At 43.3% G+C, this 18401-nt stretch overlaps 16 non-coding genes across 16 annotated transcripts; all 16 read right to left on the bottom strand.

The window, feature by feature from the left end:
• Positions 1 to 81: 81 nt before the first annotated feature.
• On the bottom strand, positions 82 to 197 carry LOC144946317 (U5 spliceosomal RNA). The gene has a single exon (XR_013639818.1). It is a non-coding gene; the product is annotated as a U5 spliceosomal RNA (small nuclear RNA).
• A 356-nt stretch (positions 198 to 553) lies between these two features.
• Positions 554 to 669, bottom strand: LOC144946375 (U5 spliceosomal RNA). The gene has a single exon (XR_013639869.1). It is a non-coding gene; the product is annotated as a U5 spliceosomal RNA (small nuclear RNA).
• Positions 670 to 1025: 356 nt separating this feature from the next.
• Positions 1026 to 1141, bottom strand: LOC144946336 (U5 spliceosomal RNA). Its single transcript, XR_013639836.1, has one exon. It is a non-coding gene; the product is annotated as a U5 spliceosomal RNA (small nuclear RNA).
• Positions 1142 to 2253: 1112 nt separating this feature from the next.
• Positions 2254 to 2369, bottom strand: LOC144946316 (U5 spliceosomal RNA). Its single transcript, XR_013639817.1, has one exon. It is a non-coding gene; the product is annotated as a U5 spliceosomal RNA (small nuclear RNA).
• Positions 2370 to 3481: 1112 nt separating this feature from the next.
• LOC144946337 (U5 spliceosomal RNA) lies at positions 3482 to 3597 on the bottom strand. The gene has a single exon (XR_013639837.1). It is a non-coding gene; the product is annotated as a U5 spliceosomal RNA (small nuclear RNA).
• A 357-nt stretch (positions 3598 to 3954) lies between these two features.
• LOC144946319 (U5 spliceosomal RNA) lies at positions 3955 to 4070 on the bottom strand. Its single transcript, XR_013639820.1, has one exon. It is a non-coding gene; the product is annotated as a U5 spliceosomal RNA (small nuclear RNA).
• A 355-nt stretch (positions 4071 to 4425) lies between these two features.
• On the bottom strand, positions 4426 to 4541 carry LOC144946374 (U5 spliceosomal RNA). Its single transcript, XR_013639868.1, has one exon. It is a non-coding gene; the product is annotated as a U5 spliceosomal RNA (small nuclear RNA).
• Positions 4542 to 4896: 355 nt separating this feature from the next.
• On the bottom strand, positions 4897 to 5012 carry LOC144946366 (U5 spliceosomal RNA). Its single transcript, XR_013639860.1, has one exon. It is a non-coding gene; the product is annotated as a U5 spliceosomal RNA (small nuclear RNA).
• Positions 5013 to 6123: 1111 nt separating this feature from the next.
• LOC144946315 (U5 spliceosomal RNA) lies at positions 6124 to 6239 on the bottom strand. The gene has a single exon (XR_013639816.1). It is a non-coding gene; the product is annotated as a U5 spliceosomal RNA (small nuclear RNA).
• Positions 6240 to 6595: 356 nt separating this feature from the next.
• Positions 6596 to 6710, bottom strand: LOC144946339 (U5 spliceosomal RNA). The gene has a single exon (XR_013639839.1). It is a non-coding gene; the product is annotated as a U5 spliceosomal RNA (small nuclear RNA).
• A 1111-nt stretch (positions 6711 to 7821) lies between these two features.
• Positions 7822 to 7937, bottom strand: LOC144946349 (U5 spliceosomal RNA). The gene has a single exon (XR_013639849.1). It is a non-coding gene; the product is annotated as a U5 spliceosomal RNA (small nuclear RNA).
• A 356-nt stretch (positions 7938 to 8293) lies between these two features.
• LOC144946338 (U5 spliceosomal RNA) lies at positions 8294 to 8408 on the bottom strand. The gene has a single exon (XR_013639838.1). It is a non-coding gene; the product is annotated as a U5 spliceosomal RNA (small nuclear RNA).
• Positions 8409 to 9519: 1111 nt separating this feature from the next.
• On the bottom strand, positions 9520 to 9635 carry LOC144946348 (U5 spliceosomal RNA). The gene has a single exon (XR_013639848.1). It is a non-coding gene; the product is annotated as a U5 spliceosomal RNA (small nuclear RNA).
• A 356-nt stretch (positions 9636 to 9991) lies between these two features.
• LOC144946365 (U5 spliceosomal RNA) lies at positions 9992 to 10107 on the bottom strand. Its single transcript, XR_013639859.1, has one exon. It is a non-coding gene; the product is annotated as a U5 spliceosomal RNA (small nuclear RNA).
• A 1114-nt stretch (positions 10108 to 11221) lies between these two features.
• LOC144946314 (U5 spliceosomal RNA) lies at positions 11222 to 11337 on the bottom strand. Its single transcript, XR_013639815.1, has one exon. It is a non-coding gene; the product is annotated as a U5 spliceosomal RNA (small nuclear RNA).
• A 356-nt stretch (positions 11338 to 11693) lies between these two features.
• Positions 11694 to 11809, bottom strand: LOC144946323 (U5 spliceosomal RNA). The gene has a single exon (XR_013639824.1). It is a non-coding gene; the product is annotated as a U5 spliceosomal RNA (small nuclear RNA).
• Between the last annotated feature and the right edge of the window lie 6592 nt (positions 11810 to 18401).

Here is an 18401-nt window from a genome sequence, read left to right as displayed (position 1 = left end):
ACAAAGTGTCCCACCCCTCTCTTTACATGACGTGACGCACCCATATCCAGCAAACCTCAATCTTTTTTTATTTTAAAGGAAACCCTGCCAGAGCAGGGTTACGAAAAATAGTTTAAGACTCACTCGAGTGTTCCTCTCCACGGAAATCTTTAGTAAAAGGCGAAAGATTTATTCGCTCTGAAGAGAAACCAGAGTAAAGTTTAGTTCCATCATTCGTATGTACTTATCAGAGCACCCTTTCCATTTATCCTATGGGACCTGTTCTTCGCGACTTAAGTAAAATAAAAACGTCCTTTGATACAACTTTAAATCAGTGATTAATTAATTTCCATTAATGTTTTTACACGAGGGTTACTCAAGTAAAGGAGGGGGACAGGGGATGGACCCTTAACTGCAATACACCCATCTTTGAAGTGAGACGGAAACGGCTAGTCAAATAATAAATAGCTGCATAAAGTTGTCGCCATGAACACAAAGTGTCCCACCCCTCTCTTTACATGACGTGAAGCACCCGCACCAAGTTCCCTCAATCTTTTTTTTTATTTCAAAGGAAACCCTGCCAGAGCAGGGTTACGAAAAATAGTTTAAGACTCATTAGAGTGTTCCTCTCCACGGAAATCTTTAGTAAAAGGCGAAAGATTTATTCGCTCTGAAGAGAAACCAGAGTAAAGTTTAGTTCCATCATTCGTATGTACTTATCAGAGCACCCTCTCCATTTATCCTATGGGACCTGTTCTTCGCGACTTAAGTAAAATAAAAACGTCCTTTGATACAACTTTAAATCAGTGATTAATTAATTTCCATTAATGTTTTTACACGAGGGTTACTCAAGTAAAGGAGGGGGACAGGGGATGGACCCTTAACTGCAATACACCCATCTTTGGAGTGAGACGGAAACGGCTAGTCAAATAATAAATAGCTGCATAAAGTTGTCGCCATGAACACAAAGTGTCCCACCCCTCTCTTTACATGACGTGAAGCACCCACACCAAGTTCCCTCAATCTTTTTTTTTATTTCAAAGGAAACCCTGCAAGAGCAGGGTTACGAAAAATAGTTTAAGACTCTTTAGAGTGTTCCTCTCCACGGAAATCTTTAGTAAAAGGCGAAAGATTTATTCGCTCTGAAGAGAAACCAGAGTAAAGTTTAGTTCCATCATTCGTATGTACTTATTGGAACACCCTCTCCATTTATCCTATGGGACCTGTTCTTCGCGACTTTAGTAAAATTACAATGTCCTTTGATACAACTTTAAATCAGTGATTATTTAATTTCCATTAATGTTTTTAAACGAGGGTTACTCAAGTAAAGGTAATAGTATACTGCACATAGTTTACTTCGCATTGTGTTCATTGTACATAATTACAGTATTGGACCAATGGCGGACCCGTAAACATGGCCCAATAACTTGGTCAGCATCCGTTAGGTTTTTTTAAATAAAGTCTCTTTTAATAAATATACTTGAATAAATATACTGTATCGTCATTTATTATGTGTATTATACATACCAACTGTCATCTATTATCTACATATGGCACTGCATGTTTTCTTTAAACACTCGCCTTTTGCCCGTCCAAGGACAAGTGTATTGCAGTAAATCTGAAACTGGCAAGTGAAAAGCAGACGGCGACGTGCTATTCATTGCATTAATGCGTGTGCAATTTGTAAAGACGCGGTGACACAGACCTATTCCATTTTACGGTTATAATCCGTTGTTCATCATGACGTCCTTTTTACTTTGATGTCTCAACAGCATTACGGAGATCGCGTGACGTGAGGGTTCTGCCTTTGTAGTGAGGGTTGTAAGTTGACGCCGAGGAGAGGAGGCCCCTTGGCTCCCCATGTGGAGTGACGTCAACCGCTAATAATTATGAATGGGGGGGAGGTGTCCATTTGGAGGATGTCAGCTGCTCTTGAAAATTAATGAGGGGGGCTGGTCGATGTGGAGTGACGTTACGAGAGTTAAGGACAGACATTACTGGGTGATTATAGTAGGTATTCGAGGAGGGGTGCGTCAAGCGTATGTATGGAGGTTGGGGGGGGTGTAAAAAGTACGCCTGCATCCAGAGAGGGGGACAGGGAATGGACCCGTAACTGCAATACACCCATCCTTGGAGTGAGTCGGAGATGGCTAGTCAGATAATAAATAGCTGCATAAAGTTGTCGCCATGAACACAAAGTGTCCCACCCCTCTCTTTACATGACGTGACGCACCCATATCCAGCAAACCTCAATCTTTTTTTATTTTAAAGGAAACCCTGCCAGAGCAGGGTTACGAAAAATAGTTTAAGACTCACTCGAGTGTTCCTCTCCACGGAAATCTTTAGTAAAAGGCGAAAGATTTATTCGCTCTGAAGAGAAACCAGAGTAAAGTTTAGTTCCATCATTCGTATGTACTTATCAGAGCACCCTCTCCATTTATCCTATGGGACCTGTTCTTCGCGACTTAAGTAAAATAAAAACGTCCTTTGATACAACTTTAAATCAGTGATTATTTAATTTCCATTAATGTTTTTAAACGAGGGTTACTCAAGTAAAGGTAATAGTATACTGCACATAGTTTACTTCGCATTGTGTTCATTGTACATAATTACAGTATTGGACCAATGGCGGACCCGTAAACATGGCCCAATAACTTGGTCAGCAACCGTTAGGTTTTTTAAATAAAGTCTCTTTTAATAAATATACTTGAATAAATATACTGTATCGTCATTTATTATGTGTATTATACATACCAACTGTCATCTATTATCTACATATGGCGCTGCATGTTTTCTTTAAACACTCGCCTTTTGCCCGTCCAAGGACAGGTGTATTGCAGTAAATCTGAAACTGGCAAGTGAAAAGCAGACGGCGACGTGCTATTCATTGCATTAATGCGTGTGCAATTTGTAAAGGCGCGGTGACACAGACCTATTCCATTTTACGGTTATAATCCCTTGTTCATCATGACGTCCTTTTTACTTTGATGTCTCAACAGCATTACGGAGATCGCGTGACGTGAGGGTTCTGCCTTTGTAGTGAGGGTTGTAAGTTGACGCCGAGGAGAGGAGGACCCTTGGCCCCCCATGTGGAGTGACGTCAGCCGCTAAAAATTATGAATGGGGGGGGGGTCCATTTGGAGGATGTCACCTGCTCTTGAAAAATAATGAGGGGGGCTGGTCGATGTGGAGTGACGTTATGAGAGTTAAGGACAGACATTACTGGGTGATTATAGTAGGTATTCGAGGAGGGGTGCGTCAAGCGTATGTATGGAGGTTGGGGGGGGGTGTAAAAAGTACGCCTGCATCCAGAGAGGGGGACAGGGGATGGACCCGTAACTGCAATACACCCATCCTTGGAGTGAGTCGGAGATGGCTAGTCAGATAATAAATAGCTGCATAAAGTTGTCGCCATGAACACAAAGTGTCCCACCCCTCTCTTTACATGACGTGACGCACCCATATCCAGCAAACCTCAAACTTTTTTTTTATTTTAAAGGAAATCCTGCCAGAGCAGGGTTACGAAAAATAGTTTAAGACTCATTCGAGTGTTCCTCTCCACGGAAATCTTTAGTAAAAGGCGAAAGATTTATTCGCTCTGAAGAGAAACCAGAGTAAAGTTTAGTTCCATCATTCGTATGTACTTATCGGAGCACCCTCTCCATTTATCCTATGGGACCTGTTCTTCGCGACTTGAGTAAAATAAAAACGTCCTTTAATACAACTTTAAATCAGTGATTAATTAATTTCCATTAATGTTTTTACACGAGGGTTACTCAAGTAAAGGAGGGGGACAGGGGATGGACCCTTAACTGCAATACACCCATCTTTGGAGTGAGACGGAAACGGCTAGTCAAATAATAAATAGCTGCATAAAGTTGTCGCCATGAACACAAAGTGTCCCACCCCTCTCTTTACATGACGTGAAGCACCCGCACCAAGTTCCCTCAATCTTTTTTTTTTATTTCAAAGGAAACCCTGCCAGAGCAGGGTTACGAAAAATAGTTTAAGACTCATTAGAGTGTTCCTCTCCACGGAAATCTTTAGTAAAAGGCGAAAGATTTATTCGCTCTGAAGAGAAACCGGAGTAAAGTTTAGTTCCATCATTCGTATGTACTTATCGGAGCACCCTCTCCATTTATCCTATGGGACCTGTTCTTCGCGACTTTAGTAAAATAAAAACGTCCTTTGATACAACTTTAAATCAGTGATTAATTAATTGCCATTAATGTTTTTACACGAGGGTTACTCAAGTAAAGGAGGGGGACAGGGGATGGACCCTTAACTGCAATACACCCATCTTTGGAGTGAGACGGAAACGGCTAGTCAAATAATAAATAGCTGCATAAAGTTGTCGCCATGAACACAAAGTGTCCCACCCCTCTCTTTACATGACGTGAAGCACCCGCACCAAGTTCCCTCAATCTTTTTTTTATTTCAAAGGAAACCCTGCCAGAGCAGGGTTACGAAAAATAGTTTAAGACTCATTAGAGTGTTCCTCTCCACGGAAATCTTTAGTAAAAGGCGAAAGATTTATTCGCTCTGAAGAGAAACCAGAGTAAAGTTTAGTTCCATCATTCGTATGTACTTATCGGAGCACCCTCTCCATTTATCCTATGGGACCTGTTCTTCGCGACTTTAGTAAAATAAAAACGTCCTTTGATACAACTTTAAATCAGTGATTAATTAATTGCCATTAATGTTTTTACACGAGGGTTACTCAAGTAAAGGAGGGGGACAGGGGATGGACCCTTAACTGCAATACACCCATCTTTGGAGTGAGACGGAAACGGCTAGTCAAATAATAAATAGCTGCATAAAGTTGTCGCCATGAACACAAAGTGTCCCACCCCTCTCTTTACATGACGTGAAGCACCCGCACCAAGTACCCTCAATCTTTTTTTTATTTCAAAGGAAACCCTGCCAGAGCAGGGTTACGAAAAATAGTTTAAGACTCTTTAGAGTGTTCCTCTCCACGGAAATCTTTAGTAAAAGGCGAAAGATTTATTCGCTCTGAAGAGAAACCAGAGTAAAGTTTAGTTCCATCATTCGTATGTACTTATTGGAACACCCTCTCCATTTATCCTATGGGACCTGTTCTTCGCGACTTTAGTAAAATTACAATGTCCTTTGATACAACTTTAAATCAGTGATTATTTAATTTCCATTAATGTTTTTAAACGAGGGTTACTCAAGTAAAGGTAATAGTATACTGCACATAGTTTACTTCGCATTGTGTTCATTGTACATAATTACAGTATTGGACCAATGGCGGACCCGTAAACATGGCCCAATAACTTGGTCAGCATCCGTTAGGTTTTTTAAATAAAGTCTCTTTTAATAAATATACTTGAATAAATATACTGTATCGTCATTTATTATGTGTATTATACATACCAACTGTCATCTATTATCTACATATGGCACTGCATGTTTTCTTTAAACATACGCCTTTTGCCCGTCCAAGGACAAGTGTATTGCAGTAAATCTGAAACTGGCAAGTGAAAAGCAGACGGCGACGTGCTATTCATTGCATTAATGCGTGTGCAATTTGTAAAGGCGCGGTGACACAGACCTATTCCATTTTACGGTTATAATCCGTTGTTCATCATGACGTCCTTTTTACTTTGATGTCTCAACAGCATTACGGAGATCGCGTGACGTGAGGGTTCTGCCTTTGTAGTGAGGGTTGTAAGTTGACGCCGAGGAGAGGAGGCCCCTTGGCTCCCCATGTGGAGTGACGTCAACCGCTAATAATTATGAATGGGGGGGAGGTGTCCATTTGGAGGATGTCAGCTGCTCTTGAAAATTAATGAGGGGGGCTGGTCGATGTGGAGTGACGTTACGAGAGTTAAGGACAGACATTACTGGGTGATTATAGTAGGTATTCGAGGAGGGGTGCGTCAAGCGTATGTATGGAGGTAGGGGGGGGTGTAAAAAGTACGCCTGCATCCAGAGAGGGGGACAGGGAATGGACCCGTAACTGCAATACACCCATCCTTGGAGTGAGTCGGAGATGGCTAGTCAGATAATAAATAGCTGCATAAAGTTGTCGCCATGAACACAAAGTGTCCCACCCCTCTCTTTACATGACGTGACGCACCCATATCCAGCAAACCTCAATCTTTTTTTATTTTAAAGGAAACCCTGCCAGAGCAGGGTTACGAAAAATAGTTTAAGACTCACTCGAGTGTTCCTCTCCACGGAAATCTTTAGTAAAAGGCGAAAGATTTATTCGCTCTGAAGAGAAACCAGAGTAAAGTTTAGTTCCATCATTCGTATGTACTTATCAGAGCACCCTCTCCATTTATCCTATGGGACCTGTTCTTCGCGACTTAAGTAAAATAAAAACGTCCTTTGATACAACTTTAAATCAGTGATTAATTAATTTCCATTAATGTTTTTACACGAGGGTTACTCAAGTAAAGGAGGGGGACAGGGGATGGACCCTTAACTGCAATACACCCATCTTTGGAGTGAGACGGAAACGGCTAGTCAAATAATAAATAGCTGCATAAAGTTGTCGCCATGAACACAAAGTGTCCCACCCCTCTCTTTACATGACGTGAAGCACCCGCACCAAGTTCCCTCAATCTTTTTTTTTATTTCAAAGGAAACCCTGCCAGAGCAGGGTTACGAAAATAGTTTAAGACTCTTTAGAGTGTTCCTCTCCACGGAAATCTTTAGTAAAAGGCGAAAGATTTATTCGCTCTGAAGAGAAACCAGAGTAAAGTTTAGTTCCATCATTCGTATGTACTTATTGGAACACCCTCTCCATTTATCCTATGGGACCTGTTCTTCGCGACTTTAGTAAAATTACAATGTCCTTTGATACAACTTTAAATCAGTGATTATTTAATTTCCATTAATGTTTTTAAACGAGGGTTACTCAAGTAAAGGTAATAGTATACTGCACATAGTTTACTTCGCATTGTGTTCATTGTACATAATTACAGTATTGGACCAATGGCGGACCCGTAAACATGGCCCAATAACTTGGTCAGCATCCGTTAGGTTTTTTAAATAAAGTCTCTTTTAATAAATATACTTGAATAAATATACTGTATCGTCATTTATTATGTGTATTATACATACCAACTGTCATCTATTATCTACATATGGCACTGCATGTTTTCTTTAAACATACGCCTTTTGCCCGTCCAAGGACAAGTGTATTGCAGTAAATCTGAAACTGGCAAGTGAAAAGCAGACGGCGACGTGCTATTCATTGCATTAATGCGTGTGCAATTTGTAAAGGCGCGGTGACACAGACCTATTCCATTTTACGGTTATAATCCGTTGTTCATCATGACGTCCTTTTTACTTTGATGTCTCAACAGCATTACGGAGATCGCGTGACGTGAGGGTTCTGCCTTTGTAGTGAGGGTTGTAAGTTGACGCCGAGGAGAGGAGGCCCCTTGGCTCCCCATGTGGAGTGACGTCAACCGCTAATAATTATGAATGGGGGGGAGGTGTCCATTTGGAGGATGTCAGCTGCTCTTGAAAATTAATGAGGGGGGCTGGTCGATGTGGAGTGACGTTACGAGAGTTAAGGACAGACATTACTGGGTGATTATAGTAGGTATTCGAGGAGGGGTGCGTCAAGCGTATGTATGGAGGTAGGGGGGGGTGTAAAAAGTACGCCTGCATCCAGAGAGGGGGACAGGGAATGGACCCGTAACTGCAATACACCCATCCTTGGAGTGAGTCGGAGATGGCTAGTCAGATAATAAATAGCTGCATAAAGTTGTCGCCATGAACACAAAGTGTCCCACCCCTCTCTTTACATGACGTGACGCACCCATATCCAGCAAACTTCAATCTTTTTTTATTTTAAAGGAAACCCTGCCAGAGCAGGGTTACGAAAAATAGTTTAAGACTCACTCGAGTGTTCCTCTCCACGGAAATCTTTAGTAAAAGGCGAAAGATGTATTCGCTCTGAAGAGAAACCAGAGTAAAGTTTAGTTCCATCATTCGTATGTACTTATCAGAGCACCCTCTCCATTTATCCTATGGGACCTGTTCTTCGCGACTTAAGTAAAATAAAAACGTCCTTTGATACAACTTTAAATCAGTGATTAATTAATTTCCATTAATGTTTTTACACGAGGGTTACTCAAGTAAAGGAGGGGGACAGGGGATGGACCCTTAACTGCAATACACCCATCTTTGGAGTGAGACGGAAACGGCTAGTCAAATAATAAATAGCTGCATAAAGTTGTCGCCATGAACACAAAGTGTCCCACCCCTCTCTTTACATGACGTGAAGCACCCGCACCAAGTTCCCTCAATCTTTTTTTTTATTTCAAAGGAAACCCTGCCAGAGCAGGGTTACGAAAATAGTTTAAGACTCTTTAGAGTGTTCCTCTCCACGGAAATCTTTAGTAAAAGGCGAAAGATTTATTCGCTCTGAAGAGAAACCAGAGTAAAGTTTAGTTCCATCATTCGTATGTACTTATTGGAACACCCTCTCCATTTATCCTATGGGACCTGTTCTTCGCGACTTTAGTAAAATTACAATGTCCTTTGATACAACTTTAAATCAGTGATTATTTAATTTCCATTAATGTTTTTAAACGAGGGTTACTCAAGTAAAGGTAATAGTATACTGCACATAGTTTACTTCGCATTGTGTTCATTGTACATAATTACAGTATTGGACCAATGGCGGACCCGTAAACATGGCCCAATAACTTGGTCAGCATCCGTTAGGTTTTTTAAATAAAGTCTCTTTTAATAAATATACTTGAATAAATATACTGTATCGTCATTTATTATGTGTATTATACATACCAACTGTCATCTATTATCTACATATGGCACTGCATGTTTTCTTTAAACATACGCCTTTTGCCCGTCCAAGGACAAGTGTATTGCAGTAAATCTGAAACTGGCAAGTGAAAAGCAGACGGCGACGTGCTATTCATTGCATTAATGCGTGTGCAATTTGTAAAGGCGCGGTGACACAGACCTATTCCATTTTACGGTTATAATCCGTTGTTCATCATGACGTCCTTTTTACTTTGATGTCTCAACAGCATTACGGAGATCGCGTGACGTGAGGGTTCTGCCTTTGTAGTGAGGGTTGTAAGTTGACGCCGAGGAGAGGAGGCCCCTTGGCTCCCCATGTGGAGTGACGTCAACCGCTAATAATTATGAATGGGGGGGAGGTGTCCATTTGGAGGATGTCAGCTGCTCTTGAAAATTAATGAGGGGGGCTGGTCGATGTGGAGTGACGTTACGAGAGTTAAGGACAGACATTACTGGGTGATTATAGTAGGTATTCGAGGAGGGGTGCGTCAAGCGTATGTATGGAGGTAGGGGGGGGTGTAAAAAGTACGCCTGCATCCAGAGAGGGGGACAGGGAATGGACCCGTAACTGCAATACACCCATCCTTGGAGTGAGTCGGAGATGGCTAGTCAGATAATAAATAGCTGCATAAAGTTGTCGCCATGAACACAAAGTGTCCCACCCCTCTCTTTACATGACGTGACGCACCCATATCCAGCAAACTTCAATCTTTTTTTATTTTAAAGGAAACCCTGCCAGAGCAGGGTTACGAAAAATAGTTTAAGACTCACTCGAGTGTTCCTCTCCACGGAAATCTTTAGTAAAAGGCGAAAGATGTATTCGCTCTGAAGAGAAACCAGAGTAAAGTTTAGTTCCATCATTCGTATGTACTTATCAGAGCACCCTCTCCATTTATCCTATGGGACCTGTTCTTCGCGACTTAAGTAAAATAAAAACGTCCTTTGATACAACTTTAAATCAGTGATTAATTAATTTCCATTAATGTTTTTACACGAGGGTTACTCAAGTAAAGGAGGGGGACAGGGGATGGACCCTTAACTGCAATACACCCATCTTTGGAGTGAGACGGAAACGGCTAGTCAAATAATAAATAGCTGCATAAAGTTGTCGCCATGAACACAAAGTGTCCCACCCCTCTCTTTACATGACGTGAAGCACCCGCACCAAGTTCCCTCAATCTTTTTTTTTATTTCAAAGGAAACCCTGCCAGAGCAGGGTTACGAAAAATAGTTTAAGACTCTTTAGAGTGTTCCTCTCCACGGAAATCTTTAGTAAAAGGCGAAAGATTTATTCGCTCTGAAGAGAAACCAGAGTAAAGTTTAGTTCCATCATTCGTATGTACTTATTGGAACACCCTCTCCATTTATCCTATGGGACCTGTTCTTCGCGACTTTAGTAAAATTACAATGTCCTTTGATACAACTTTAAATCAGTGATTATTTAATTTCCATTAATGTTTTTAAACGAGGGTTACTCAAGTAAAGGTAATAGTATACTGCACATAGTTTACTTCGCATTGTGTTCATTGTACATAATTACAGTATTGGACCAATGGCGGACCCGTAAACATGGCCCAATAACTTGGTCAGCATCCGTTAGGTTTTTTAAATAAAGTCTCTTTTAATAAATATACTTGAATAAATATACTGTATCGTCATTTATTATGTGTATTATACATACCAACTGTCATCTATTATCTACATATGGCACTGCATGTTTTCTTTAAACATACGCCTTTTGCCCGTCCAAGGACAAGTGTATTGCAGTAAATCTGAAACTGGCAAGTGAAAAGCAGACGGCGACGTGCTATTCATTGCATTAATGCGTGTGCAATTTGTAAAGGCGCGGTGACACAGACCTATTCCATTTTACGGTTATAATCCGTTGTTCATCATGACGTCCTTTTTACTTTGATGTCTCAACAGCATTACGGAGATCGCGTGACGTGAGGGTTCTGCCTTTGTAGTGAGGGTTGTAAGTTGACGCCGAGGAGAGGAGGCCCCTTGGCTCCCCATGTGGAGTGACGTCAACCGCTAATAATTATGAATGGGGGGGAGGTGTCCATTTGGAGGATGTCAGCTGCTCTTGAAAATTAATGAGGGGGGCTGGTCGATGTGGAGTGACGTTACGAGAGTTAAGGACAGACATTACTGGGTGATTATAGTAGGTATTCGAGGAGGGGTGCGTCAAGCGTATGTATGGAGGTAGGGGGGGGGGTGTAAAAAGTACGCCTGCATCCAGAGAGGGGGACAGGGAATGGACCCGTAACTGCAATACACCCATCCTTGGAGTGAGTCGGAGATGGCTAGTCAGATAATAAATAGCTGCATAAAGTTGTCGCCATGAACACAAAGTGTCCCACCCCTCTCTTTACATGACGTGACGCACCCATATCCAGCAAACCTCAATCTTTTTTTTATTTTAAAGGAAACCCTGCCAGAGCAGGGTTACGAAAAATAGTTTAAGACTCACTCGAGTGTTCCTCTCCACGGAAATCTTTAGTAAAAGGCGAAAGATTTATTCGCTCTGAAGAGAAACCAGAGTAAAGTTTAGTTCCATCATTCGTATGTACTTATCAGAGCACCCTCTCCATTTATCCTATGGGACCTGTTCTTCGCGACTTAAGTAAAATAAAAACGTCCTTTGATACAACTTTAAATCAGTGATTAATTAATTTCCATTAATGTTTTAACACGAGGGTTACTCAAGTAAAGGAGGGAGACAGGGGATGGACCCTTAACTGCAATACACCCATCTTTGGAGTGAGACGGAAACGGCTAGTCAAATAATAAATAGCTGCATAAAGTTGTCGCCATGAACACAAAGTGTCCCACCCCTCTCTTTACATGACGTGAAGCACCCGCACCAAGTTCCCTCAATCTTTTTTTTTATTTCAAAGGAAACCCTGCCAGAGCAGGGTTACGAAAAATAGTTCAAGACTCATTAGAGTGTTCCTCTCCACGGAAATCTTTAGTAAAAGGCGAAAGATTTATTCGCTCTGAAGAGAAACCAGAGTAAAGTTTAGTTCCATCATTCGTATGTACTTATTGGAACACCCTCTCCATTTATCCTATGGGACCTGTTCTTCGCGACTTCAGTAAAATTAAAACGTCCTTTGATACAACTTTAAATCAGTGATTATTTAATTTCCATTAATGTTTTGACACGAGGGTTATTACAGTAAAGGTAATAGTATACTGCACATAGTATACTTCACATTGTGTTCATTGTTCATAATTACAGTATTGGACCAATGGAGGACCCGTAAACATGGCCCAATAACTTGGTCAGCATCCGTTAGCTTTTTAAAATACTGTATATTTAACAAATATATTTTAATAAATATACTGTATTGTCATTGATTATATGTATTATACATACCAACTGTCATCTATTATCTACATATGGCGCTACATGTTTTCTTTAAACACTAGCCTTTTGCCCATCCAAGGAAGGGTGTATTGCAGTAAATCCGAAACTTGCAAGCAAAAGCAGACCGCGACGTGATATTCATTGCATTAATGCGTGTGCAATTTGTAAGGGGGCGATGACACAGACCTATTTCATTTTAAGGTTATAATCCCTTGTTCATCATGACGTCCTTTTTACTCTGATGTCTCAATAGCGTTACGGAGATTGCGTGAGGTGAGGGTTCTGCATTTGTATTGAGGGTTGTAAGTTGACGCCGAGGAGAGGGGAGGGGGCCCCTTGGCACCCATGTGGAGTGACGTCAGCCGCTAATTATTATGGATGGGGGGGGTGTCCATTTGGAGGACGTCACCTGTTCATGATTATTAATGAGGGGGGCTGGTCGACGTGGAGTGACGTCACGCGCGGGACACAGACATTCTTGGCTCATGATTGTAGTAAACTAGCTTTACTACTCGGCTTTGCCCAGGACTTGGATTCACCATGCCCGTCCGCCTTTGTCTCCCCAGTAGTGATGTTCACACACCACGCCAGTTACTTGTTTGAGGCTGAGTCGACCTAGGGGAGGCCCAGGACCGGTTCAAATAATCGTCACCGGTGGTGGGCGTGAGCGAGAATTGAACTCGGGTCGCCGGGATCATAGCGCAGCACGCTAAGCACTACACTACCGCTCCCCCCACACCCACACATGCGCGCGCCCATAGGTACACATACACGCGCTTGCTGCAGACACACACAACTTTCAGGGTGTGTACGGCAGTAAACGACTGAAATAATAAACCACCTTAAACCTGCCACACATTTGTATTTCACTTTACCCGCGATCAGCAGGCACACTCCGTTACGCTTCCGCACACGGGTCACATGACAAATGTGACGTCACAGCTAACTTGCCGTGCAAAATATATGCATTATTGCGCCCCTCCCCCCCAAAATAAAAAAAAAGTCTACTTTCATAATTTTTGCATGGTGTACAGTCTGGAAAGTACCCACATGGCAAATGTCAAGTTTGTTGCATGTCGGGAAGTAGGCTAAACATTTTGAACAGACACACATATTCACAACTTTGCCTTTTATATATGTAGGACTCGTACTGATGCGACAGCTTCTTTGTCTTTCTCGTCTTTTATTCACGCATATAGTTCACACCTCCTCATCATCACTCCATGCCTCTCCGTTCACTCGCTCCGCGACTTCGCTCGCTCTCTCTCTCTCTCTCTCCCCCAAGGTCCGTTACTCCGCTGCTACCCTACTCTGTACTCGCTCCGTCCACTGCTACCCTATCTGTATTCTCTCTATCCACTGCTACCGTACGCTGTATTTTCTCTATCCACTGCTACCCTATCTGTATTCTCTCTATCCACTGCTACCGTACGCTGTATTTTCTCTATCCACTGCTACCCTATCTGTATTCTCTCTGTCTACCTTTATCGTATCTATTCCTGCTCCCTGCTGCTCCGTCTCTGTCCTGGGCACCAACCACTCCAACTCCGACTCCAACACCAACCAAGACTCCCGTCTCTCCGTTACGCTGTGCCTTTATACCCGAACCAATCAGCCCCAATTAATTATCTCATCCCCCGCTTCGCTACTCGCCCCCAGGCCCCCAGCCTCACGTGACCATGTTATCGCCGTCAGCCCGGCGCCAGTCATCAGCCACTCACCCTCCTGACTAATCACCGGCCTGCGTCCTCCGTTACCCTTTACACCTGTGGTGTCTCTTAATGACCTCCCCCTCAATGGCACACAACAACACTGTATGCTCAGTTGCCCGCATAGCAACAGAACGCGTGGCGCGTGACATTTCAAGTCCTACATATATATGGAGGTATATGCACACAGAGGCGGAGACAGGACACATGGATGTTAGCGTAGATACAATGAGATACACAGAGACACACGTCGTTGGAACACAGCAAGTGTCCTGCACATGTCCAAGGGACTTGCAGTAACTTCAAATATTACCCCCCCCCCCCAGCCTTTTGTGCATTCTGGTTTCTGAAACGATCTTCCAATTTTATGGCCACATTAGTAAAATTAGGGGGTGTGGAGGAAATTTATCCAATTACCCCGCAGGGGTTTTTATACACGCGCTTTTTGTCCCCCCGGGCGCGACTCCGCAGTTACCCGAAACTGTTTGGCGAATATGAGTTGATGTCAAATCCTTTAATTATCCCCCCCCCGCACGAATGTACGTGTGCTTTTGTCTCCACTACACATTACCACGGACAAGTGAAGTTTCGCTGTAGTTCATTTCATGGAGTCGTGCTTTGTGATCATTGGTGGGTAGACCGTGTTAGTAACTGTGTCACGGTTGACGATAGCCCTCTGGCATTAGTCAGGGTTCACTAAAATAAAATTAACACTTGTCGAATACATCCAACACTAATTTCGTTCACAAAAATAACACCGATGCATCGCACTGGTCCACACATCCAACAACAAGAAACCCAAGCATCCACACATCAGAACACCCACACACAAAAGACCTCCTTACTCCATAGACTTTAACAGACTATTGGGGTAAGGGGCCATCCATTTAGTACGTACGCATGGAGGGGGGTTAACCCAAATGCGTACGCTTGCGTATGGGGGGTCTACTGACAAATGTACTCATAGGAAACGGGGGGGGGGGGGGGTGAAGCCTCGATAATAATTTGTCTACATTGGCCTTCAAATTAGTTAGATAGTCCGGCGGTGGACTGTTTGCTTAAACACGTTCATATTAATCCTTGATCGTTTCTGCGTGGATTAAATATCGGCCGTTCTATAGGATTCAGGGGGTGTAAAAAGTCCGCGTGCGTTCAGGAAGGGGGTTAGGGGTCAAGTTTTGACAGATTTCAGCGTGGCTACTAAATGGATGGCCCCTAAGTGCTAAGTGCTTGTTAGCGAGCACCTGTCGTCTGGCAACACGCGAAGCGATGGACATGTGGTCAACACCACGCCCGGCCGCCTTTGTCTCCCCAATTGCTGATATTTACACACGCGGCGCACCAGGTTACTCATTAAATCGTGAGTCTACCCAGGGATGGCCCAGAATCGGTTCAGATCCGTATTCGGTTATGGTTACTGGTTGCGCGCGTGAATCGAACTCAGGTCGACGGGGTCGGTCGCGCAGCGTCCCAACTATTGCGCCACCGCTCCCCAGAACCCACAAAGACAAAAAATAACCCGTGTTGTATTCTAGATTAGAAGTTTTCGTGACTGTAATGAACCAAACTCTTTGTTTTTTCGGTAAAGTCACGTAGGTAAAAAATAATAAAAATGAAAACAGCTTTTTTTTAAATTGTGATTTCATTGAGTTGTTTTCATTTTACTTATTTTTTACCTACGCGACTTTACCTGGCCAACACCACGCCTGGCCGCATTTGTCTCTCCCCCTCCCAGTGGTGATGTTTACCCACCACCCCATACCAGGTACTCATGAGGCCGAGTAAACCTACACACACTCAAACACCAGACCGCACATCTCCCTCACACGCCGCAATTCTCACCTATCCAAGGCGGCTGGGGAATCCAGACGGTCGTCCCTCGCGTCTCGACTCACTGAACGAGGAGGAAGGTCTTGAAGAAAACCATGCCCGGCTCGCGTGTACGAATCGCCACGATTATTACTGCACAGCTTCTCACCCCCCCCACGCTCCCCCTGTATGCGCCTTCGGGAAAGCGAGACAGTGCTCGTCCTGATTGTGTTTATTTATATTTTTAAAAAAGGCTTTAGGAGAAAGATGTGCGATCGAGGAAGAGCCGTGAGATTGTCGATGTGCGTACAGAGTGGCGCCGTTATGTGTACAGGAAGAATCGAAGACAGTGGTGTGTGTTTAACATTACACAATGTCACTATAATTATCAAGTAGCTCGGAGTGTTAACTGCACCCCATGAAATATATCAGCAACTACACAACAGCTTGTAAAATAATTGTATACATTGGTTTCTTTTCACGAGTAAAACATCTCGAAATATGCGTCAGCACCTCTACCAATAACTATGACCACAACTATATTAATCTATAATAATTCAATAACTACACCAAGTATCTGTCTCCACCAAAACTATAACTATCGACCCTCTCAACTATCTATCGCCAAACGGTATCTCTATGCAAGCCATCTGTATCTATTCATGAGCACTGGTGTCTCTTATACATGCAAATACATCTTTAGCAGTATCTCTTATTGTACCACATCTATTATACTCGACACATATCTACATTGGTGCCTGACAGTGATGTATTTCTTCACAAATTTTCCTAAGGTAACAGATATACCCCCATCCCTATGTCGAATGCATCTACATAATTCTATAACAATATTGTCTGCGACTCTACACATTCCTACAAGTCTCCACTTCCATAAGCCTACAGCAATATCTATATCACAGTACCCCGTTTCCCTTGTGTGCATAACCCTATCCATACATAACTTTACGCAAACCCTATCTCTGTCTGCACCAGCAGCTGCAACACATCTCTTAACCCAGTGTCCCCATGACTCTACACGTCACAATCTACATCCCACACGCAGGAACTACACGAGGCTGTCCTGTGTCCTACTCTATCCACGCATTGCTATTGCATCTCTTGCACACCACGTCTCTCAATACATCACCGCAACACGCCGGTGTCACCTATCGCGCTTATCAATAACCTCCGATTAGCATCGGTTGTGCGACGTAGGGTGTGAGAACCAAGTTCAACGCACATATGTAATCGTCTCTACGATAGATGCGCATCTGTATAACTGTGATCTATTTATTGTATCTCTCAACGCAAAGCCTCTACCCTGCCACTGGGCCTCTCCCCCTTGTCAATGGGAAGCCGAAAGCGGAAGTCGAGCCGAACAACGCCGTCACCGTCCGCGATGACGTCGAAATGTCGGCGCATGGATACTTACAGCCGGCGACACACACAAAAAAAAGAGAAAATAGTGCACGGTCGCGTACCACGTGATCCGCGAGGGCCAATCGCGGATTAGCGTGGGGGAGGGGAAAGCTGTTCGATCACGTGACTGCGCGAGGTAAAATAAGTAGTGCGCGCCTGGGGAGAGGAGCGGGAGGGGGGGGCGATCACGTGATCCGGGGCTTTAATAGGGCCACGTGATCGGCGCGCGCGTGTGTTTGTCGGCGGTCACGTGATTGTGGGAAAAAATCACATTCGTGCCACGTGGCCAATCAAATGGCGCTCAGGCTGATTGGTCATCTTGCTTCGAACGACTGATGCATCAGATGCAGTATTTATACCGGAGAGAAATCCGATCAGCTGAAAAGCTTTTCTTTCCACAGATGTCCAGTAGGGGCGGGTCAGAACGTTACAACAACAAACAGCACAAAACAACGATTGGAGTGCAACGTATAGGAAAGGTAAACAAATAACTTAAACAAAATATACAAATAAAACGAAACTATTTTTTATTTTACCAGGTAAGGCCCACTGAGCTACTGTGTGGCTTTTTTCAGAAGCGATCTGACCACAAATGATAGCTCAACAAAAGGGGCCGTCCATAAATGACGTCACGCGATTTTGGACGATTTTTGACCCCCCCCCCCCCCTAGTCACACGGCGTCACAAAAAGTCAGACCCCCACTCAAATATGACGTCACAAAGCTCTGCCCCCCCAAAAAAAAACATGCTTCAAATCGCTTTAAACTATTGTCATTGTAGTGCGTATTTAATGTGCCGCTGCACTCTGATGTTGTAGGAGAAAGCATTTATTAAAAAGTATATTTAATTAAGTAGAACGTGTTGTATATATTTAAAGTTGCACATTTTGATGTGAAGTCACGCTTCTCAAACCCTCCCCCCCTCGTCACACATCGTCACAAATGTCTGACCCCCCTCCCCCCTAGGTGCGTGACGCCATTTATGGACGGCCCCAAAGTGGTTTATCATGTGGAAATTTATAGCAGAGCAACAACTACAATTTCGCATTCAGGTGGTCAAACCAGATAACCGCGTCAGGAGCAACGATGTGTATCGCGATGATGTCTTCTTCGTATTTGTGGATCGGACACTGGATATTTCTTTATCTTCCATCTGGCATCCGCATCTGTCATGAATTGTGCACATGCGGTTTAGGGTGGACCATGAATTTCGTGGAAGATCAAATCCAGGGATCTTCACTCAGGATGATGGCTAGACGAGACGGTTCTACTCCACCGTGTCGGGAGCAAGCTGTGTTGTCT

The sequence above is a fragment of the Lampetra fluviatilis genome, chromosome 40 (genome assembly GCF_964198595.1).
Source record: "Lampetra fluviatilis chromosome 40, kcLamFluv1.1, whole genome shotgun sequence".
Classification (NCBI taxonomy): Eukaryota; Metazoa; Chordata; class Hyperoartia; order Petromyzontiformes; family Petromyzontidae; genus Lampetra; species Lampetra fluviatilis.
This window is presented reverse-complemented; position numbering and strand designations above follow the sequence as displayed.